Genomic DNA, 24,944 nt, shown 5'->3' on the forward strand with positions numbered 1-24,944 from the left:
TTTATTCAGGTTTTACCAGTTATATAAATACTTGTTCATGTGGGGGAGGGGAGGAGCATAGCTTTATGCAGTTCCATCACAAAGGTAGCTTTAGGTAACCGTCACCCCAATCAAGCTGCATAATTGGCCCATCAGCAGATGCCTTCTTTCTACTTCTTTTTTACGTGCACTGATTTGTGCTTTCCTAGCCTAATCCCTAGTAATCACCAATAATTTTTTCTCCCTCACTGTGATTATTATTTTTTGAATGTTACATGGATGGAACCTCAAATTGGCTTTTTCATTCAACATCATTTTCTTCAGGTTCGTGTAACTTATGGCATGTTTCAATAGTTTGCTCTTTGTTATTCCTAAGGAGTATTTCTTGCTGTGGGCATACTGTGCTTCATTAAGCATTCACCCACTGAAGGACATTTGGATATTTTCTAGCTTTTGACTACCACAATAAAACTACTCTGAATGCCCATGTACAAGTTTCTGTATAGGTTTATTTCTTTGGCATATTTGTACAAATATGCAATGGCTAGGTCACATGGTAAGTCTATTTTTAGTTTTAAGATAAACCGCTAGCTGGGCACAGTGGTAAATGCCTGTAATCCCAGTGGCTAGGGAGGCTGAGGCAAGTTCAAAGCCAGCCTCAGCAAAAGTGAGACACTAAGCAACTCAGTGAGACTCTGTCTCTAAATAAAATACAAAAAAAGGGCTGGGGCTAAGGCTCGGTGGTTGAGTGCCCCTGAGTTCAATCCATGGTACATCCCCCCAAAAAATGATAAACTGCCAGACTATTTTCCAGAGCACCTGTAATATTTTATATTCCCGCCAGTGATGGACAAGAAATCGGGTTTGCCATGTCTTCACCAATATTTCTTATTACTACCATTTTTTGCTTTGAATATTCAGATAGTTGTGGAGTGCTTTCCTATTATGATTTTGATTTTTACTTATCTAGTTGCTAAAAAGGTTGAAGATATTTTCATGTTTTAATTTATTTTTAAAAAACATAAATGACAGTGGAATGCATTACAATTGTTATTACACATATACAGCATATTTTTTCACATCTCTAGTTGTATATAAAGTATGCTGACACCAATTCATGTCTTCATACATGTACTTTGGATAATGATGTCTATCACATTCCACCATCCTTGCTAATCTCCTGCATCCTCCCTTTCCCTCCCACCCCTCTGCCCTATCTAGAGTTCATCTATGTGTTTATTTTTAACCTATATATCTTATTTGGTGAAATACCAGTTTGATCTTTTTCCCATTTTCTAATTTGGATATTCATTTTTTAATGTTGAAGTTTGAGAAATCTTTATATATTCTATATGTAAGTCCTGTAATATTTCCCATACACTAGTTTTATTGTTTCCTTAACAGTCTTTCACAAAGAGAGGATTTAATTTAGATGAGGTCCAACTTACCAGTTTTTCATTCTATGGTTTATGCTTTTTGGTGTCAAATCTAAGACTATTTTGCCATATGTCAGCAGAAATGACTAGCAAGGATCTCCAACAATCCTCTCTTCCATTAAAGCATTAATAACATTGGCAAAAATTGTCAAAGTCAACTGTACACCTCTCGAAATTAACCAAAGACATTCAACAATGGAGAGATGGTTTATTCAAGAAAAGAGCTGAAATTTGATAAGAACAGTGAGCATTGTACTATTTGACTTTCCTAGTCCCATAACCCTTGCATCAGCCATATGCTGTTGAAAAACAACAGCTCCAAAATCATGGTGACAGCCTTCCATGGTGATCATGAAACAGCCTTACACTCTACCAAGGGGAAAGAAAAGCACTAAATCTCTTCAGATGCCTAATTCCCAGATAACTGTCTTTATTTGACCAATCTGACAGTTTCCTGAGCAATTCCACCAACATGATTTATCATTATTTGACCTGACACAGAGCTGTGAACAGTCTTTTTCCTAAAGATGTTTGTCAAAATCATTCAGCCACAATTTCTTGGTATTCTAGTTGCCTCCAGTGACAGTAACAATTAGTATAAACAACAACCCAATCCAAATCTTTAGAAGACAAAGCTCGGGAATAAGATGTACACAATTGACTAAAAAGCTCTGACATATTCCTAAAATCCAGAAGGTTATGTGCCCTGTGGGTCTGTTAGCATGGCCATGAAAAAAACCAGAATTGGCCAAAAGTTCTTGCCTCTGTTTGAAATTGAAGGTTTGCATAAATAGGAAGTGAAAGTTTGGTGGACTTGTACAGCATCTACCTGACCATTAAAATAATGTACTAGAGCTCAGTGGTAGAGCACTTGTCTAGCACGTGTGAGGCACTGGGTTCGATTCTCAGCACTGCATATAAATAAAAATAAATAAATAAACAAAACCCCCCAAATCACATAGGCACTTTGGGCAAAATTTGAAAAAAAAATCACTTCCTCTGACTTTTAAAGGTATCGCTCTGTTAATCTTTCTCTAACCATTAACCTAACTGAGCAGACTTCGATGGCCACACATTAAGGAGAATCCAGATTTAAAAGAATTTAACAAGCCAACAGCAAAAAACAAAACAATAACAAACTTTTTTAAAATGTCTGGTTTTCAAAAGATTTATGAGTGACACAGAAAAACAAGAAGATATATTGTCCATACTAAGGGGGAAAAATATGCAGTTGATAGAATCTACCTGTGGATGCCTTGACATTAGATTCACTAGATGAAGATTTAAAAGGGTTGTTTTAAATATGCACAAAGAACAATGGTACACCATGTCTGAAGAACTAAAAGAAAATTTGTACCTTTTCATGTCTCATAAATTTTTATTTTACTTTGGATATTATGTATACAAGAACAAAGGATAATTAAAGTGGAAGGTTTTTTGTGTGTTTTCCCTTGGATAATACAAGTCCTATGAGAGTAAAGATGAAGGGCTAATTATTCAGATTAATCTTAGAGTCAAGTCGAGTTGGTGTTATTCCTTAGTTTTTAATTAGATTGGTTTCTCCAGTTACATTTTCAATACCCAAACTCTCCATGCCTGCCTTTCCGGGTAGTCACTCTTAGAGCTGGGACAGGGTAGCTGGGTTTTCGGGTCATCTAGTTCACCTTTGAATTCAGCTCAGTCAGGGCTTTAGAAGGCAATCACCACATCAGTGCACAGGACTAAGTAATTTTCCTCTGCTTTCAACGCCTTTTTTCATTCGTGCTTTCTGTGCAAAATTTAAAGAAAGGGACATGTTGTATGAATTAATTGTTGGATTTATCCATTCATTTTGGAGTTTAGAACTCTTCCAGAGCTTAATATATTCCCCCAATCCATTTAACCTCTCATTCCTTCAATCTCTCTCTATGGCCTGAATGGTGCTCACTCCATTAGAACCTGTCTAAGCTCTATACTTATCAAAAGGGCTTGTTTTCATCTATAAATATCTCTTGATGTCAGTGTTAGCTTGGGAGCAAAACTATATCACAACCATTCTTTTAATAATCAGAAGAAAAAAAAGAGTTTACATAGTTTATCTTTTTGTTCTCTAAGCCATCTATTTCAGTTCTGCATTTTTGTTTGAGCTGCAATATCCCACGTGTTGATGTATCTGTGCTTAGCTGTCATTAACTTCTAAACATGAACAGTTCCCGTTTAGATGTCTTCTTTGATTCATAACTTATTGTTTCCAAATTCATTGGACAGCACTGTTATCTGGCAAAATGTTTGACATTCATTTTTCTTTTTGCAGGAGGGCAGGAGGATCCCAGGAATTGAACTCAGGAGCACTCAAGCACTCAGCCACATCCTCAGCCCTATTTTGTATGATATTTAGAGACAGAGTCTCACTGAGTTGCTTAGCACCTTGTCATTTCTGAGGCTGGCTTGAACTCTAGATCCTCCTGTCTCAGCCTCCTGAGCTGCTGGGATTACAGGCATGCGCCAGTGCACGCGGTTTGGCACATTTTTTAAACCTACTTTTATATTTATTGCATTTTTTTCAGGACAAACAATGCATATTGTATATTCTCTCTCATGTTTTGGAAGCTTGCTGAAGTTTTTTATGATGCTAGTACACACTAAAAATTCTTTTTTAAATTCTTGAATGTCTAAAAATAGTATGTGTGCAAATAATTCTACAGTATGTGCAAGTTTTATCAGGCTTATTTGGATCTAAGACTTCTAGTTTTACTTTCCTCATGTCGATTAATCAGAGATCATTTTAAATTTTTTTAGTTGTAGATGGACGCAGTATCTTTATTTTATTTATTTATTTATAGTGCTGAGGATTGAACTTAGTATCTCACATGTGCTACACAAGTGCTCTACCACTGAGCCACAACCCCAACCAATCTGAGATATTTTAAAATTGCTCAGTAAAACTAGATTTGTTATTTTAGAGGGTTTTTTTCTTTTGAGGGGGGTTATTTTGGGTTTTCTGTTTGTTGCATTTTTTGAGGGGCGTGGTTGGCTTACCACCACAAAGGTTTATTTGTAGCTCTTATTATGTTGTGCAGGCTGGAACAGCTTGGAGGTGCACGATAGGGACTGGGTTCAATTCTTATCAATCTCAACCAGTTTAGGTATTTTGTAAGCTCCTGACTATTACATTGTTTTGAGAAGTATTCATTTTGTCAAAAAGAAATAACACCCTTCGATCCTTTTAATGCTTTGTGCCTCAAATTCTGACTATGAATAGAGTCTAACCACTTTCTTTTTGTTAGCATTCGCTAGACTTTTTCCTACTTCTTCATTTTACATAATCCTATTTCACTTTGCTTTAGGCATGTGTCTAGAAAATCAAATGTAGATAGCTTATTAAATATAAAGAGCTAAGATACTTAAACCCAATTTATTGTTATTGTTAATTTATTTGAACTTATTGCTGCCATTTTATTTGATGTTTCATATTTATGATACTGTCTTTTTCTTTTTTTAAAAAAAAATTGTGTCTATTATCTGCCTGATTACATGTTCTTTGCTCTCTTTACTTTTCTGTGTATATGGAAGTTTTACAGTTTCTTTCTAATGTAGTTATTTGCTTTAAACTTTATTACAAATGCAGGATTGAATTTTTTTTCAACATCTACATTTCATCTGTTCTCAGTTTCTTCATGTGCTTAGCCTGCCATCTTGAAGCCAGATGTCTCCCCCAGATATATGAGGTTATACATCAATGAACTTTTCGGGGAGATGAGTTTTATTCATATGTTGGCAATCATTTATGCCTTTAAAACTTCTCTTCTTCAACTCTGCATTTCAGTTTCCAGTGCTTTGTCGCGTTCATGCTTTGGTTTCTGACCTAGTAAAAATGGTGCTGTGAGAAGTTGAAAATGTCCCACTAACTTGGTTGAGCAGGCACTTTGAAAATTATGGCAATTATAAAGAAGACAGGAAAAAAATCAATAGTTTATTTTGCATACAAATGTTCAGGTTAAGATAATATTTGCAGGCTGGGGCTGGGGCTCAGCGGTAGCGCACTTGCCTGGCATGTGTGAGGCACTGGGTTCGATTCTCAGCACCAGGTGAAATAAATAAAGGACTATCAACAACTAAAAAAAAAATTTAAAGTTTAAAAAAAGATAATATTTGCTACATACATGAAATTCAACAAGAAAATACAACTTGCTTCTATGCTGTACATAGAGATGACGACAGTGAAATTACCTATAAAATTCTTACCCCCAAATTCAGAGATTCAAGAGATGTTTACCAGGTATGTACTATGGTGCAGTCTGTACTATTGCTACTTGTACATAGGTGAACAAAACAGACATGTTATAAAGATTTTAAATAAACAAGCACATAATGCATTTTATCGGATGCCCCAGGGATGGGAAATGTTTGGATTACTTTGCCAAAAACCCCAATAGAATCACCAAAGAAAGCCCCTCCACTCCCTAAAGAATAAGTTTAAGTACCTGGAAGCAATGAACTATTCACTTCAGTTGTCTTGGGAAACTTAATTAAACTTTTTTTTGTTCTAGAAATTTAAAAAATAAAATAAAATAATTTTTTTTTAAAAAAAGGTCTAATTTCTAAGGAATATATTCCCCAGGGAGAATGCAAAAAATATATCTTAACTCCACATTCTCCTTTCCCTATCTTATGACAAACACATATAAATCTGCATTAGTGAAGTTATCCCTTTTCACCAGTGGAAATGATGTTTGTGTATGCATTAGGTGAAATTTATTAGATATAAGTCCTTTGAAAATATTTAGACTAGAAAAACTTCCAAATGAAAGGCTGAATGAAAGCAGGACTGAATAGAGCACTATTTAAAGAGTATCAAATTAGCAAATCACTGTAATAAAAATGGTGACAGGTGATCTGTGCCATACATTGATAAAAGATCTGCTTTTCTGATGGGATTATGAAAAGAGGAATCATATATTTGTTGACATGAATAATTAATTAAACTGATGTCGTTAGCAAATAATTAAACCAGGAAAACTGAATTCAAGTTCATTAATCATTTTAAATTAATTATGACAATGATGTTAATAACAGTTTTTTGCATTTACATTTGAGTGAACATTTTTGAAAAGAAATATGAGACTCAGAATAGTGATTCTCAAAATGTAACATAAATCAAAATCTTGGGAGAAGAGTTTTGTAAAACACATATGAATTCACTATTTATAGAGATTGGGTAGATGCAACTTCCAGAACATGGCTTAAGAAGTAAACGTGGATTAAAAATAAGAATTGTTATATTATCTATTGTGATTAGCATTTATTTGATTTTTAACTGTATATATACTGTATTTTCAAAGTGATTTCATTGCTAGGTAGTGAGATTTAAATATTTAGATAATAATGTGAGTACATCTAGAAACAAATAATATGACTACAAAATAAGCTAGTGTAGCCAGGCACAGTGGCTCACACCTGTAATTCCAACAGCTTGGGAGGCTGAGGCAGGAGGATGGGGAGTTCAAAGCCAGCCTCAGCAAAGGCAAGGCACTAAGCAGCTCACTGAGACCCTGTCTCTAAATAAAATACAAAATAGGGCTGGGATGTGGCTCAGTGGTTGAGTGCCAGAGTTCAATCTCCAGTACCACAGTACCCCCCAATCCCCCAAAAAAATCCAGATATTGAAGTAAATAAGCAAAGATTTTTAAATAATTGTAATTAAAGTATCCAAGAAAATAGGGTAAAAACTGTAAAAAGTACATTAAAATATTAAAGGTTTCAGTAGAAAGTTGGAATATACAAGGAAAAGAAAATACACAACTCAAATTACAGAACTTACAATATAATAACTGAAACTAAAAATGTAACTAATAGGTTTAAAAGCAGATTACCAATTGTGGAAGATAGGGTTACTAAAATGAGGCCCAGAGCAATGGAAACCCAAACTAATACACAAAGAGACGCCTATGAAACATGTAATAGGAACTCAAGATAGAAAGGAGAATGTATCAAAAACAATATTTTAAAAAGCCATCATTGAGTATCTTTAAAAATCTCTACAAACCCATAGAAGGATAACTAAAAAGATAATCTATCCTAAGTATAGCACAGTAAAACTGTTGGACAGTTAAAAACCAAGAAAAAATTCCAAAAGCAATAAGGGGATTAGGAGAACACATTACCTTCAATGGAGGAAAGATGAGATTCAAAAGGGAACACAATAAATTGACACAGTTAAAAACTAAAAAGAAAAGTTGTCAACTTGGAATTCCTTATCCAGTAAAAGCACTCTTCAGCATACCACTGTGGAGGCAAAATGAAGAGGTTTTGTGATAAACAGAAACTGTAAAAATGTGTAAGAGATGAGAATGATGGAAAGATGAGGTTAAGAGAATAATTCTATAAAATAGGCCCACTGCGCTCAAGAGCCCACTTTTCCAAAAAGCAGTTCACCTGCAGCTCTGCCTGGCCTAAGTGGGCAGGATATGTCACATTCCTCAGCAAACTACCTGTTAAATGCTGCAGAAAAGCAGGCCCAAGATAAAGTTGATGGGAAGAAGATTTTTGTGTCCAGATCCTAAAACTCTGGGAGATAAGGATAATTCCTCCTAACCACTGAGTCTTATTATTAAATGGATATTTTTTTCCCTCTTCTTCCTATCCCCTCCCTAACCTTGGGGGAAGCAGGATTATCTACCCTTCTTCCCTATCCTAGACCAGGTTATCTGTTCTTGAGCACACACCCACCAGAAAATAAAGTAATTCAGACTTAGGATGGACCTGAAGATCTAAGACACGACTCTCTTCCAGATTAACTAGTGAATTACATCACCACCCCACCACCCCATCTCCACCCGGGTCAGGACACACCTGGAATGTACTTCTTTAAAAACCCTCTTTTCACCTTGATGGGTAGAAATCACAGCCTCTGTGTTAGGAGTCCCCTTGTTTCTCTTTTGCTAGCAAAGCAATAGAACTTCTTTTTTCTTTTTCTCAAAACATTGTCTTCTTTATTGAATTGATATTGGGGCACAGAAAGGAAGAAAACAACAAGAGCACTAGTGAGAAACCAGCCTCTACCTCAGAGCAAAGCCTGTCCAAGGAAGGGACATGGCCCTTGTCATTGGAAAAGCCCACAGAGCACTCCTAGGCATATACCTACCCTGCTGAGTTGTTTATCTACAAATAACAGGAGAGATCTGTGGAGCCAGGTGTCCCTGCCTCAGCCAGGCTAGGTGAGGATCCCTAGCAACCTCCTAGCAACCACCAATCAGCATGAGACAGGGAAAATACCTGGGATGCCAGATGACCCTCCCAGTAGTTTATGGTGGTTGATAACATGTTCGGAAACCATGTAGTGCAGCATGTACTCCCCTCGTGGCTTAAACCAATCAGTTCAAATGAATCCCCCTCTTGTACTAACCAATCACCCCTACCCAACTTGTTCCTGCCAGTGAATGTGCTAATCATGTTTTAGAGTTGTTATTTGATTTTCCCGCGGTGTGTTATGATTTGCTAAGAGATGCTATGATGTATGTGAAGTCCCTGCCTTCTCCAAAGAATGTATAAAACTGCTGCAAACCCTGGGCTTGGGGCCTCTCAGCATCACCAGTTGCTGTGTGCATGCAGAGGACCGAGCTAGCTCGCAATAAATGCCTCTTTGTTGCTTACATCGATCTTGGTCTCTGGTGATCTTTTGGGGGTCCCGAACATGAGCATAACAAATAGACCTTTATTTTATTCATTCATTTATATGTGGTTCTGAGAACCAAACCCAGTGCCTCACACATGCTAGGCAAATGCTCTACCACTGAGCCACAACCCCAGCCCCTATCTATGGTACTTTTTAAATACTGTTTAATATAGATTTTAATTTATGGCCACAACATTTTCCCAGTCCCTATTGAGCATTCATTTTGATCAGTTCCCCTATCTAGAAGCTATAAGCCCATAGACTAGAACATTTAACAGGGAAAACCTGCTATTAGCTCCCCTCATATATTGAAGGAGTTATCTCTTTTCTTCTCACTTAAATAAATCTTGAATTGTAATGCCAGATTCGTGGGACCCCAGTAGACCTCCAGGATCTGAATCCAATGCAATCACACAAGAGTCTTTATTGCAAGCTCGAGCCTGGACTCATAACCATTTCCAATGCAGGGGTTCCGAGGAGTGAGTCCTGACCCTTAGTTCAGAGAGGATTTATATAGGTTTTTGGCAGGATACTCTATGCATTACAACATCATACAGCAAATCATTTCATACTGCGGGAAAATCAAACAACTCTTAACATTGATTAGCACATTCACTGGTGGGAACAAGTTGGGTAAGGGTGATTGGTTAGTTCAAGTGGTGGACACATTTGAACTGATTGGTTTAGGCCGCAAGGGGTTGCAAGACTGTATACACTAAACTGCAGGGTTGCCTAATCATGTTATCAATCACTAAAAATACTGGGAGGGTCACCTGGCATTTCAGATATTTTTCCTGTCTCACACTGATTGGTGGTTGCTAGGGGGTTGCTATGGGTCCTCACCTAGCATAACTGAGTCAGGGACACCTGGCACCACAGATCTCTCCTGTTAAACAATTCAGCATGGTGGATATGTGCCTAGGAGTGCTCTGTGGGTTTTTCCATGGACAAGGGTCACGCCCCCTCCCACTGGACAGGCCTTGAGGTAGAAGCTGGTTTCTCAAAAAATGGAGTCACATCAGTTTCTCACAATGTGCAAGCACCTAGACAGTGTCAAAATATCTAATGCAAAAGCAGATAGAATGACAAAGAGAAATTTAAAAAGCCACTTTTATAGTGAAAACTTCAACATCCCTCTATCAGTAATTCCAACAATTAAAACAATAAGAAGGAATTGAACTGAATAACATCAGCTTGATCTAATTGACATTTATAGAAGACTCCAACCAACAACAAAAGAATCTATATTCTTCTCAAGTTAATATGGAATATTAACAAAGACAACATTCTGTGCCATAAAACACATCTTCACAAATTTAATAGAATAGATATCATAGAAGGTATGTTTTTATTTGTTTGTTTGTTTGTTTATTAGTTTTTGGTGCCAGGGTTTGAATCCAGGGGCACTTAATCACTGAGCCACATCCCAAACCCTTTTAATTTTTATTTTGAGACAGGGTCTTGGTAAGTTTCTCAGAACCTCAATAAATTGCTGAAGCTGGCTTTGACTCTGTGATCCTCCTGACTCAGCCTCCCTACCCACTGGGATTATAGGTGAGCACTACCACACCGGGCTGCAAGTATGTTTTTAGACTATAAGGGAACTAAACTACAAATGAACAACAGAGAAATAGCTAGAAAATAAATTGGAGATTAAATAACATTTCTAAATTATACATGTGTCAAAGAGGTCTCGAGAAATTTTTAAATATAACATCAAATTTGGTGGAATACAGAAAAATCAATGAATATGTAGAAATTTATGTTATTTAATGCATAAACTAGAAAGGGAAAATATCTAAAATAAGTAAGCTTTTACCTTAAGAAATTAGAAAAAGGAAAGCAATTGAAGCTGAGACAAGCACTTTAAGACAAAAGTAAGCCTAATAAAATAACAACTACAACAGAAATCAGTGACAACTCAGGAAATCAATAGACAAATCAATGAAATCAAAATTGGTTCTTTAAAAAGATTAAAAAAAAAAAGGTATACACCTTCAGTCAGAACATATAAGAAAATTCAGGGGAGAAGCCACAAATGAAATTCCTAAGGTTCTTTTGGCAAAATAAATACAATCCCAAATAGCTATTTAGAAAGACAAGAAGCAATGAAGGTGAATGAGATTTAAATAGAAGGATATTTATGTTAACTATACAAAATAATAAAACTACTGTGCTGTGGAATTTAAAATATATGCAGAACCAACGTGCATGACAATAGTTGTTAAATGATGAGAGGCGGATTAGGGGTTCAAGTGTTCTAGAATCTGGCATTATCAGGGAATTGACGAAACTCTTAATTTTATTAAATGCTTTAAATCACACATCTGTTTTCTAAAGTAATGATCTTTAAATTAACCACTAAAAACAACTGTGAAAAAAGTATGCATTTTTCAATTAAATATAGAAAAATAAAATAATTTCAAATATCTTATTAATTCAAAAAAGACAAGAATAAATAGAATAATGAATGTAAAGATATCAGTCATATGTAAAGTAAATTGAAAGACTGTTGCTATTATCCCAAATATATCAATAATTAAATTTAAGTCAAATGGATATTTCAAGAAAAGAATAAGATATCAGGCTCAATTTTTAAATGATATGGTAATTAGAATACGTACATCATAAATACTGTGATGCAAAATATTTGAAAGTAAAGAGATGAGAGCATCACCACAGTCACTGGGATATGTTTGATAATGAAAGACACAATCCATCAGATGGACATAAAAATCCTAAATCTATGTGCACACAATTACACATTTGAAAATACATTCAACAAAACTGACATAACTAAATGGTTACATTAACGAATCTACAATTATGCCATGAGATTTTAATGCACCTCCTTTAATAGCTAATAGAAACAGAATGAGACTTCCTTCTCAATTTGGCATCTATCAAAAGATAAAATTTGTGCTCACTTCAGCAGCACATGTACTAAAATTGGAATGATACAGAGAAGATTATCATGGCCTCTCTGCAAGGATGACACGCAAATTCATGAAGCATTCCATATTTAAAGAAAAATTTAAAAATAAAACATAAAATTTGAAATCTAAATGAGAAGAGGTCTTCTGATTTTGGGGGGGAGTGGGGGTATTAGTGATTGAACCCAGGGGTGCTTAACCACTGAGCTACTTCCCTAGTTCTTTTTATTTACTTTATTTATTATTGTTTAATTATTTACTTACTTACTTACTTATCTGGTACTGGGGATTGAATTCAGGGGCACTCGACCACTGAGCCACACCCCCAGCCCTATTTTGAATTTTATTTAGAGACAGGGTCTCACTGAGTTGCTTAGTGCCTTGCTTTTTCTGAGGCTGGCTTTGAACTTGCAATTCTCTTGCCTCAGCCTCCTAAATTGCTGGGATCACAGTTGTGGGCCACCATACCTGGAAGAAGAGTTTTTCTAAATGACAAATAATTCTATAATTTCCTGTCATCTGGACCTTGCCAAATATATGCCATGTCAGATATTTCTCTTGAAACTCACAGGGCTCTGTGATTTGAGATCCCATCTCCCAGATTCACTTCTAACAGGGTATCTGATATGTCTAGGAGGAAATGTCCCAATAAAATGAAGTGATAAATTTGAAGAGAAAAACCACTTGCCGAGACAAGAATATACCTATAATAAAATGGTCTTTCTGAAACAGAAGGATCAGAACAAACATAATCAAAAATTGAAATAAATCTAGTAGAACAAACTAAGCCATCTCAAATGATACACAAGATCTTTTCAATGTGAATTAGAGTAGGAACACATTAAAAGAAAAATCAGGAATAAAAACAATTGAAAAATAAGATAGTTGCTAGAAGGGTCATGGTAGTTATGTAAGAGCTGAATTGAAATATATAACTGAGGGATGAATTAGAAAATGGAAGAAACACGTGAGTAACTACCCAAAAGGGAAAAGTAAAAGACAAAGTAATTATTAAATTTAAGACAACAAAAGCAAAATAAAAATGTGTACAGATAATAGAACCCTAGGAAGGACAGTATAATAGAAAACAAGAGGAAAAATATTTAAAGAATGAGGAGGAATCCTTTCCAATAATAAATGAAACACATCTTTATCCTTTTAGACCATTATACCAAACATACTGGGTGGCTTATAAACCGGCTTATAAACAACACAGAGTTATTTCTCATGGTTCTGGAAGCTGGAATTCCAAGATCAAGATGTCAGTAGATTTGGTGTCTGGTGAGGCTTGATCCTCATGCATGGTCCCTTCTCTAAGCAATCTCACATAGTAGAAAAGGGGCACATATCTCCCTTGGGCCTCTCTCATAAGAGCACTAGTCTCACTCAAGAGACCTCTGTCCTTGCAGCCTAAGCATCTCTAAATACTGTTGCACTGAGGATTGGTTTTCAACATAAGAATTTTGAGAAGACACAAACATTCAGACCGCAGCAAAACATTCTTTCTGTAAGAACTCAGAGATTGTTAAAAGAGGAAGCATTAGTGAAAGAGTCATAAAACTCTAATTTCCTTGTTTCTAAAATCTGTTCAAGTTGTTTTTCAAAATCAGGTGTAAAACCCTAAGATCTGCCAGGTGTGGTGGCGCATGCCTGTAACCCCAGCAGCTCGGGAGGCTGAGACAGAAGGATTGAGAAAGTTCAAAGCCAGCCTCAGCAAAAAGTGAGGCGTTAAGTAACTCAGTGAGACCTGTGTCTAAATAAAATACAAAAAATAGGGCTGGGGATATGGCTCAGTGATCAAGTGCCCTTGAGTTCAATCCCCAGTACCATCCTCAAAAAAAAAAAAAAAAATATCTGATCCAAAACGACTTTGAAACCTGATGAAACCAAAAGTCTCTGATGAGTGGACCAGGAGGAACTAGAACAGGGTTTGGTGGAGCTAGATAGAAGCAAGGAATTCTGTCAACAGTGCAGGAAGAATCACAATTATCCAAGATTCCCTGCACTGGCTTACTAGGTGCTGACTATTTTATCCCAACTCCTGATTACAAGCAATTAGCTCTCCATTCCCCTTACCCCAGGCCAATTACCTTCCTTCCCAACTAGCTGACCCTGAAGACAATTTTGACCACGCCTCTTCTCTCCTTGCCAGTCAACCTATAATAAAGCACAGATATTTTGCAAAAGCTGATGCCTTAGATGCCGTAGCCTGGGTTTCTATGTGATTTAGGCACCAAGCACTTGCTATGTAATGTTAGTGGAAGAACACACCTGGTAATTAAAGAATCAATCAGAGATAACAGAAATTTCTGAAAGCTTCAAAGGAAGGAGCCAATCAGGAAAAATATTCAGAGCTACACATTTCAACAATATCTCTAGAAGCAAGATGAAGATAAAATACTTTGAAAATATTAAAAGAAAAAATTTTAACATGGATGGAGATTCAGCCAAACTCATTCAAATACAAGAAGATGATTTTTTTAAAAGTCCCCAGAAATTCAAAACCTTGCCTTTTTTAAGAAAAGACTCACATTAAAAATAGTTTTGGAGAATATTTTAAATAGCACTTTAAAGTATAACATTTAATAAATCTGAGATGCAAAAAAATAATAATAAATCTGAGATGCTACAAAACACATATAAGAGCAAATTAAATACATCATTGAAGTTTGCTATTTAAAAAAAAAAAAAAAACATAGTGAGGACTTGAAAAAAGACTATATATCCCCATTGTTCCAAAATTAAAATCTAGATAACAACAAATGAAAAAGGAGGGAGGGCGTGGCAAAAAAAATGAGAAAGTAAAATGAATAAGATATTTTGTTAAAGATGAGATTTAGATGACATTTAAAGAGAAGTCAAATAAGATTTAAAGCAGACACAGAAAACAGAATGATATAATAAACTGAAATCTTAAAATTAGATACAAACATATCAAGAACTCGATTACTATAAATTATATAACTTCACTATTGGTATGTTTCACTAGTAGAAATGCATCTTAAGAATTTTAAAAACAAATTTCCAATGATAAACTAGAAAATCTGATCATCCCTACATCTGTTTAAAGAATTGAATTCATAAGTAAATCAGCTATCACAAAATGACTCCATCCCAGATGATAAATTCTAACCAAGATTTCATAAGAAACAATATCGATCTTACATAAAATCTTGCAGAAAATAGAGGAAGAACATCTCTATCCATGTTCTTGGGCTGAGTTAGTTAAGCATTAACCTGATACCCAAACCAGTAAATATGTACTACAGAATATAAAGAAAAGAACAGACCAATTGCCTTGATTAATAGTTAAAGGACACTTACATAAACAATGTTTTAGATCATCTCTTTTTTAAGTACCTAGGAGATGTGATGTCTTGAAGGCAATGTACCACTGTAGACTTTGGGGGTGCAGGGCGACTGTGAAAATGGGTGATGAGAAAGACCAATCAATGTGATTTGGGCAAAGGGCAAATGTGGAAGTGTGTGATCAGGAAACTGATACCCTTAAAACTTTTGTTATCCCTGATATGCTAATTCTGTAACCCTAAACTGAAATGCTAATAATATTACACAACTATCTGCACTGTTGCCTGAATGGGCTTTACAGAGTCTTCGGAAAGGAGATGCATCTTCTAGGACTCTGCTCTGTTTTTTCCATAGCTTGCAAATGTATTTTATTTACTTTTCACTTGCACTAAATCATTTTTACGCAGAGACTTAAAAAGCGTAGAGATAATGCCATAAAGATATCTCCATTATAATGTTATCTTGAAATACTTAATGTAGTTGATAGTTTATTTAGGCTTGAGGATTCTGTTCCCCAGCTGACTCGTCATTTACCTAATCATGTTGTTAGAATATTGTAGCATCTGCTTCCAATAAAAGTTTCATGCAAAGTACTTCCATCATAATTCCTTATGGACCAACGAGGGAGACTTTACCAAGTTAAAAAAAGAAAAAAAATAGGTTGTTTACTGTTTGTATGCTTGCCTGCTAATAAATATTTAATTGTGGCAGAATTTCCTGAAAATTGCTTTTATTATATCATAAAATCTAGCAGAAAGATTTTGGCGGGTGGGGTCTTTAAAGTGCTCAAGTCCCTCAGATTGTTGAAAAATGTCATAATTATAGATGCCAAACTGGCTTTGGATTAGCTGGGTTGACAGTGACATCTCCTTAAAATGAGAAGTAAGAAGCAATCTTCTTACTGCTTTCTTTTTTCTCCTTTGTCTTAATATTGCACAAGCATTCAAAATGCATGCACATAAATGTTCCAGTGTATTTAATCCTCATTAAGTAGGTTCTTAATGATTTTTCCAGCTCTAAACAACCATCTAAAAATGAATATAGCATTTTGAAAATTCATCACAGGAGCCCCTCTTACTGGAATGATACAGTGGCCAAAAGATGTCTCAATATTTTTAAATAATTTAATTGAAATTTTAAAATATTTAAGCATTAGTAGAACCAATTTTGAAATGCTGATTAATTACAGCAATTATTTTTCCAGTACCATTTGTGTAATCATCTGTTCAATCAAGCAAAAATCATGAAAGTTTGGTCCATAAAAACACATACCATATCTTTTTCTTCTTTGCAACCGTAACCTTAGCAGCCAGCAGAAGTTCCTTGGGGGTTTTAAAAACATCAATCAGTTTCACAGCTGGAGAGAGTATTTTCTTAGCGAACAATTTTAGCTAAAAGAAGAATAAGCTTTGTCATTTTTGAAAGCACACAACCAGTTAAATTTAAGAAATTGCAAGAAACAGCTTTTCACTCACAACTGGCTTGATTTGAACTGAAAGAGAGAGAGGTAAAGTAATCGCTGACCTAAGTTCTTCACATCCTAGTTATACTCTGGACAAGAGTTAACTGTGGTGATGGCTACCAGGCAGGCTGGGCCCAGGGATGGCTGTCTGTCCGGCCCTAAAAACAACCATTGATATGAAATGCCAAGACAAAAGCATTTTACTCTGTATGTTTCTCTTTGGGTTGCAAGGTCTTAGTCTCATGTCCCTTGATTTCACTTACCTTTCCCTTGAAGTTTTTACTCCTAAACATAATAAACACATACTCATATTGTCAAGCAACCTCCATTACAACTTTATCTTGAAATACTTATTATAGTTGTTATTATTAGTTCATTTAGGCAGAACACAGTAGTCTATTAATTGCATCTTCTTTGCATTTAAAAGGAAAACATAGTTTTTCAAAAGAGATAATTATTTGACATATCTACTAAAGCTTGGTTCATGGAAATTTGTTTTTACCAGTATTTGAAATGGGATCATTTCTTTCTCTATGTAACTGTCACAATATTTTGATGAATACGCAAAAGAATCAAGGGGATACTTTAGTCAATTAAGATAAATGTAAAAATGTACTATTGAATAAAGCTCATTCATTTTTATTGGTTCATACATATGAAAGAAAACTACATGCTATATAACAATTGAGCTATTGCTCTTTCAAAACTTAATATATCTGCATGCAAAAATGCATTCATTCGTGGCTGAAATATGAAATAATAATTTGGTAATTAACATTTAATTTCACCCAAAGAGTTGTTTTAAATAAACCATAGAGATTTCCCTCAGAAAAATCTATCAAACTTGGAAGCAAAGAATAATATTTTATTTCTTTTGTAATTTTTAGCTGGTGAGTCTGAAAAAGGGGGGAGGGGGACCATCAATTATAAAGACAGATTAATGCTAATAAAATCATTCAAAACTTTCATTTTGATTTTTGTTGTATATGTATAAAAATGCATGACTAATAGGACTCAAATGTACTTTGAAAAGACAATTTGAGGCCTCCCATTCATTATTATAGCTACTTGCTCTTATTGTTTATCTTGTGCTATTTGTTCTGATTCTAGTCTTTGAAATTACCCATTTTGCTCCAAATACATTCACCAGAATTCTTCTAAAAATTCAAATGTGTCATTTTTTATACCATTTATTTAAAAGTGTTCTTTTTCTGTTAACAATTATAAAAATTAACTGAATTGGAAGTAAATATTCTCAGTAATGAGTGTGGAAACCAGTGGAGTGAAGTATAAGAAATAGTGAGGGCATAAAGAAGAGAAGTAAATTGAACATCTACATAAAGTGATCCTGGACATTTAACCTTCATAGTTACATCCTTGCCAGATAATTATCATTTCCTGATTTTACAAATAAGAGAACTGGACGTCAAGAAGATCTGTTAATTCTTGTGGAGCTCCAACAAGCAAAGTCAGGCCCCACAGACCTCAAGGTCTATGAAATTGAGATGTGATCCTTTTTCATAGTCCAATGGAGCTGAGCCAGGACCCTCTCCAGTAGCAACTGTAGAATAGATACAGAGGGGACCCAATAGGGGTTGCTGCTTGAGTGTCTTATTCTAGGGGTTTATATAACTCTTGGGTCAATGCTGTAGGTCCAAATTTTGCTAATAAGGTCTTGGAAAAGTACCAATGCTATTGGTTAGCCTTTGAATCTTAACTTTCCTATAATCTCCATTGGGATCTCCTCTCAATTCCATTTTCCCAATGCTACACGACAAAGACTTGGATTCAGTCCTAACAAAAAGAGGAACAAAAAGAGATGGTAATCTGCAGTAAACTTTACAAAGAATTGGTCAGGGCTGAAAGATAAAGTAGGTACATAAAGAGGTGGATTAAGGAGAGTCTTGACTAGCAAAATAAACTGTGTCATCTGTCTGCAAATCTCTAGCTCTTTGAAAGAGGAAACCCCCTGCAACTTTTTATTATTCATTTCTGCACCATCACTAAAATACCTAGCAGTTTGTGTTGTACATTGTATGCATATTCTACTGTTTGTTGAATGAAAGTAGCAAGGAGAAGAGCTAGTCATAATATCTGATTTTAATGTCATATATTAGTGATATGTAAGTTCTTAAGTGACATTATAATCTCATGCCCTCTGGCTCCCACAGTAATGGTGACTTGAGAGATCTGTTTGTGGCTTTCAACTTTTGGGCTGGTTCTCTGTAGTAAACAAAAGTTTGTTATAATTATCTATTTCTATCCACAGAAAACTTCTGACATTGAATGAGTACGGGTTTTTTACTCACACCAAAGACCATTGCTTCAACTCTTTAGACGCTAACTGGGTGTTCTACAATTTACTTCAATTCTACCACTAATTACCTGAAATTAGCATTAGATCCCACCAATTAAGGATTCAGTCCCACAAAACTACCTCCACTACAGACATCAGTTGCAAGTTCTGGGCCACCAGGAATTCTGACCTTCTGACTATAAATCCAAAGGGTTCCCACAATTCCCTCTTCAGTTTCAATTGTTTTCTAGAACAGCCTAACAGAATTTAGAAAAATGCTTACATTTACCAGTTTATTATAAAAGATGAACATGACTTACTGGGTAAGGTACAGAAACATCCTGAGCCGAGGCGCTTTCATCCCACAGAATCAGGGTGTGTCATCCCTGAGAGAAGATATATTACCCAAACCAAAAGATCTCCAAACCTCATAATTTAGACATTTTATGAAGGTTTCAATATGTAGGCATGATGAATCATTAATTAACTCAATCTCTAGCTGTTCTCCCTTCCCTGGAGGTTGGGTGGAGTAGGACTGAATGTTCTTGGCTTCTGATCAAGCTTGGTCTTTCTTGGATCAGGCCCCATCCTTAAGCTATGTAAGGTCCCACCAACAGTTGCTTCATTAGAACAAAAAAGGATCCTATCACCCAAGAGATTTCTGTAGACTTTGGAGCTTTGTATCAGACACAAACAAACAAACAAAACTCGCCTGTCATCACTACCACTTAGGAAAACTCAAGGGTTTTAGGAGTTCTGTATTAAGAACTGAAGTCAAAGATCAAATATAGATTTCTTATCATGCCCCATCCATATATTAGTCAGTGCTAAAATTTTTAAGCAGTGAACCATGAATATCTATAATGTGATCATTTCGTAAGGCCCATGACTGACACTAGTACTTTCTTGAATTTTTACCCTGAACCCCTCAAATCTTCTGTATGTTCTGCTGAACACTATGCATTGAATCAGGCTGACCATTCAAAAGCACGCTAGCCATGTTCAAAATAAGCCCATAGGTATGTTCTTTCCAACAGCTTCCATTTCCCTGTACCAATTCAATATAATCTTGATTTTTGACCTTTGGTTTGGTCTCCTTTCTCTGATACCTTGCATAAAAATTTCCCTGGATAAAATTTAGCTATTATGTAGATCGTAGCCAACTTTTTCTTCTATCAGACGCCATGTCTCTGATTTGATATCAAGCTCCTTGATCCATTTTGAGTTAACTTTTGTGCATGGCGAGAGAAAGGGATTCAGTTTCATTTTGTTGCATATGGATTTCCAATTTTCCCAGCACCATTTGTTGAAGATGCTATCCTTCCTCCATTGCAGGCTTTTAGCCCCTTTATCAAATATAAGATAGTTGTAGTTTTGTGGATTGGTTTATGTGTCCTCTATTCTGTACCATTGGTCCACCCGCCTGTTTTGGTACCAGTACCATGCTGTTTTTGTTACTATTGCTCTGTAGTATAGTTTGAAGTCTGGTATCGCTATACCGCCTGATTCACACTTCCTGCTTAGCATTGTTTTTGCTATTCTGGGTCTTTTATTTGTGGGGTCAGGCTCCAAATTCCTCAATAGGACACCCATAGCACAAGAGTTAATAACTAGAATCAACAAATGGGACTTATTCAAACTAAAAAGTTTTTTTCTCAGCAAAAGAAACAATAAGAGAGGTAAATAGGGAGCCTACATGCTGGGAACAAATCTTTACTCCTCACACTTCAGATAGAGCCCTAATATCCAGAGTATACAAAGAACTCAAAAAGTTAGACAATAAGATAACAAATAACCCAATCAACAAATGGGCCAAGGACCTGAACAGACACTTCTCAGAGGAGGACATACAATCAATCAACAAGTACATGAAAAAATGCTCACCATCTCTAGCAGTCAGAGAAATGCAAATCAAAACCACCCTAAGATACCATCTCACTCCAGTAAGATTGGCAGCCATTATGAAGTCAAACAACAACAAGTGCTGGCGAGGATGTGGGGAAAAGGGTACACTTGTACATTGCTGGTGGGACTGCAAATTGGTGCAGCCAATTTGGAAAGCAGTATGGAGATTTCTTGGAAAGCTGGGAATGGAACCACCATTTGACCCAGCTATTCCCCTTCTAGGTCTATTCCCTACAGACCTAAAAAGAGCATGCTACAGGGACACTGCTACATCGATGTTCATAGCAGCACAATTCACAATAGCAAGACTGTGGAACCAACCTAAATGCCCTTCAATAGACGAATGGATAAAAAAATATGTGGCATTTATACACAATGGAGTATTACTCTGCATTAAAAAATGACAAAATCATAGAATTTGCAGGGAAATGGATGGCATTAGAGCAAATTATGCTAAGTGAAGCTAGCCAATCCCTAAAAAATAAATGCCAAATGTCTTCTTTGATATAAGGAGAATAACTAAGAACAGAGTAGGGAGGAAGAGCATGAGAAGAAGATTAACATTAAACCGGGATGAGAGGTGCGAGGGAAAGGGAGAGAGAAGGGAAATTGCATGGAAATGGAAGGAGACCCTCAGGGTTATACAAAATTACATACAAGAGGAAGTGAGGGGAAAGGGAAAAATAATACAAGGGGGAGAAATGAATGACAGTAGAGGGGGTAGAGAGAGAAGAGGGGAGGGGAGGGGAGGGGAGGGGGGATAGTAGAGGATAGGAAAGGCAGCAGAACACAACAGACACTAGTATGGCAATATGTAAATCAATGGATGTGTAACTGATGTGATTCTGCAATCTGTATACGGGGTAAAAATGGGAGTTCATAACCCACTTGAATCAAAGTGTGAAATATGATATATGAAGAACTGTGTAATGTTTTGAACAACCAACAATAAAAATTTTTTAAAAATTTAGTTATTATGGTTAGACCTCAGAAATCTCTGGGTCAGGGTTTAAGCCACTCTTCAGTTCTTTCTGTTCTTTGGATAAGCATAACATGTAACCCAATCTCTATCTATTCCTGGATCCACAGTTCAGCCAATGGGAACTGATACTCTTCTTCTCAGGCCTATTCTAGCTCCTCAGGAAGAGGAATTAAATTCTCATGCTGCTTATTTAGATAAACATCTTGAATCCTGTAATTAGCTTGGATTCCACTGTTCTTTCTCACCATGGATTAAGCTCATTTCTGCCTTTGGACCTAAATCCTCACTTTTCCATCTTTTTCCTTTTATCTCCTTCAGGTTTGGCTTCAACCGTTATGTCAGCTTGAATGATAGATATCTGGCTTTTCTCTGTCAGAATATTTCATTTTCTGCTGTTCAAATTCTATGGCTTAACATACTATGGAACTATTTGGAAAACCAATTGACTCTAAATCAGGAGGGTTACCAAGTCAGAGTATGGTTAGCCAATCTTCCCAATAAAAACCTAATAAAAGATATGGAGAGGGTTGGGGCTGTGGCTCAAGCGGCAGCGCGCTCACTTGGCATGCGTGGGGCGCTGGGTTCCATCCTCAGCACCACATAAAAATAAAATAAAGATGTTGTATCCACCGAAAACCAAAAAATAAATATTAAAAAAAAAAGATATGGAGAAGCCGGGTGCAGTGGTACACACCTGTAACCCCAGCAACTCTGGAGGCTGAGACAGGAGGATCACGAGTTCAAAGCCAGCCTCAGCAAAAAGCAAGTTGCTAAGCAACTCAGTTGAGACCCTGTCTCTAAATAAAATACAAAATAGGACTGAGTGTGGCTCAGTGATAGAGTGCCCCTGAGTTTAATCCCTGGAATCCCCCCCAAAAAGAAAGTAAAAGATATGTAAAAGATGTTTTACAAAAATGTGAATATAAGGCTCTGCTCTAAAAAAGTGATTGACAGGGGCTGAGGATATAACTCAGTTGGTAGAGTGCTTGCCTTGTATGCACAAGGCCCTGGGTTGAATCGCCAGCATCACAAAACAAAAAATAAAACAAAAAAAGTGATTGACAAATAGAGAAAATAATGGAAGTCCAATGCTTTCTATTTCCTGTTTAAGATTTTGATTCTCAGATTTAAAAATGTCCTAGCAGGGAGTTTGCCTAGTTTGCCTTTGCATGAGATTCTGGGTACCACAAAAAAAAAAAAAAATAGAAATACTAGAAGTTATCTCCCTCATGACTTTGTAACATCGAGTCAAGTGTTAACATGAATGCTGTTACACATCTTTGTTATCACTGGTCTCTCTCCAGGATTGCAGAAAATAGAAAAGAATTGAGTCAGTACGGTAGTTATTTATTTCTGTGAGGCTAGTACAAATTTATCCAAGTGCCAAAAGGTCTTTCCATTCCATGGGGCACCAGAACTAAGGTATTTGAATACTTACCTGAAGGATTTCATCAAGTAAGACAGACTTACTTAAAATAAAAAAATAATGAATTCATCCAAATGAATCTTTTAGTTTAAATTCCAGAATATAAGTGTGCCAGAGCATGTTACCATTCTTCAATATCCGATTTATAACCATATATACATCTATATCCATGTGTGTTTGTGTATATATATATGTATGAATATTTCTTTATTGCCTAAGGGGAATGTTATATATCTTTCTCCACTGAATACATGCATATTTAGCTGTGTTTATAGAAGAACAGAGAACATTTGGGCAGAAAAAAAGAAGGGTACTCAAGGGCAAGTGTGACTCTCTGACCTGAGATTTACAACCTCCCCTTGATGTGGAGACAGTTATGCACGTAAATCTCTTGGCACTGAGAAGTGAATCTATTCCCTATGCTCTGTGTTAGGTGGGGGGAAAGTGCTCAGCAAGAACAGATGTGGCCATTCGCTTAGTTGCCCAATGAAAACAAGTAATTGCCATGGCAACTAGAAAATACCATGTGGGACAGGAACTGACCCCTAAGATTCAGGGTGCTTTACGCTATAGGAATTGCATATGTATACTTGCTTGTAATGTAGATTTCCTTCCTATGTGAGTGCTACAGTGTTGAAACAGTTATTTCTTTTTCTCCCGCTAATACCCTCTAGCTTTACTCCCATCTGAAACTGAACAAACTAGTCCTTGATGTCAGAACTAGAAAAGGTACTATTAAAAGATGTAAATAAATGTTGAACTACCATGAAAAGATGAAAGGACTCCTACTTACAAACAGCTTGAGGAATAAAAAGCACTGATTGTGTTTGAGAGCATTTTAGCTGCCCTTCAAAATGGTTACACACTGACCCAAGCTGTATTTTTAATCACATTTATTTAATCCTTGTACCAACCATAAATTCTTTCAGCTGGAAAAGTAACAACAAAGCTGAATGAATAAAACGATTGCTGTAACTAATGGATGTGTGCGTATAATGTAGATATGCTAAAGGTAAAACTAAGTAATTAAGCGTTTACAGTGTTTAGTACTTTTCCAGTTACAGGAATTTGTTATAAGCATAGGAGACTCTAACAGGGTAATTACAGTGTAATTACTCTGAGGTTAATGTTCTCCATAATATGAACAATATCTAAAACTGAACTTTTGCATGTGGAAAACTGGTCAGGCTTGGCTAGAAAATTTCTTTGAGACTGAGAACAGTTTCCTGGGAGGTGAAACTGGTAAACCTCTGCAAGTTAGATTCTCTTTCATTTGGTTTTCCTACCACCTGCAGAGTGTGGCCCACAGGAAAAGGAGAATATGTGGTTAGTGAGCACATTTGCCCTTCTCCTTCCTTCTTCTTAGCTCACTAGTTTAAAAAGCCTATTTTAAATAATTGTTGGTTCTTATCTGAAGTCTGAGTGCGGACTGTCCAATGTCACTTAATTCTGAAAGGAAAAGAAACATGTTTGTTAGTAATACCATTAACTTTGATTCTGAAAAATGAAATCCATCTACTGTTTCTTGGAGTTATTTTGAGATTCAATAGAAACTGCCCTGA

General features: G+C 36.1%; 1 non-coding gene across 1 annotated transcript; it reads left to right on the forward strand.

Moving 5' to 3' along the window:
- The first annotated feature begins 11,988 nt into the window (after positions 1-11,988).
- On the forward strand, positions 11,989-12,095 carry LOC124082028 (U6 spliceosomal RNA). The gene has a single exon (XR_006848233.1). It is a non-coding gene; the product is annotated as a U6 spliceosomal RNA (small nuclear RNA).
- Positions 12,096-24,944: the final 12,849 nt, after the last annotated feature.

The sequence above is a fragment of the Marmota monax genome, unplaced genomic scaffold (genome assembly GCF_021218885.2).
Source record: "Marmota monax isolate L192 unplaced genomic scaffold, Marmota_monax_Labrador192_F-V1.1 WCK01_AAM20220418_F8-fsc00031, whole genome shotgun sequence".
Classification (NCBI taxonomy): Eukaryota; Metazoa; Chordata; class Mammalia; order Rodentia; family Sciuridae; genus Marmota; species Marmota monax.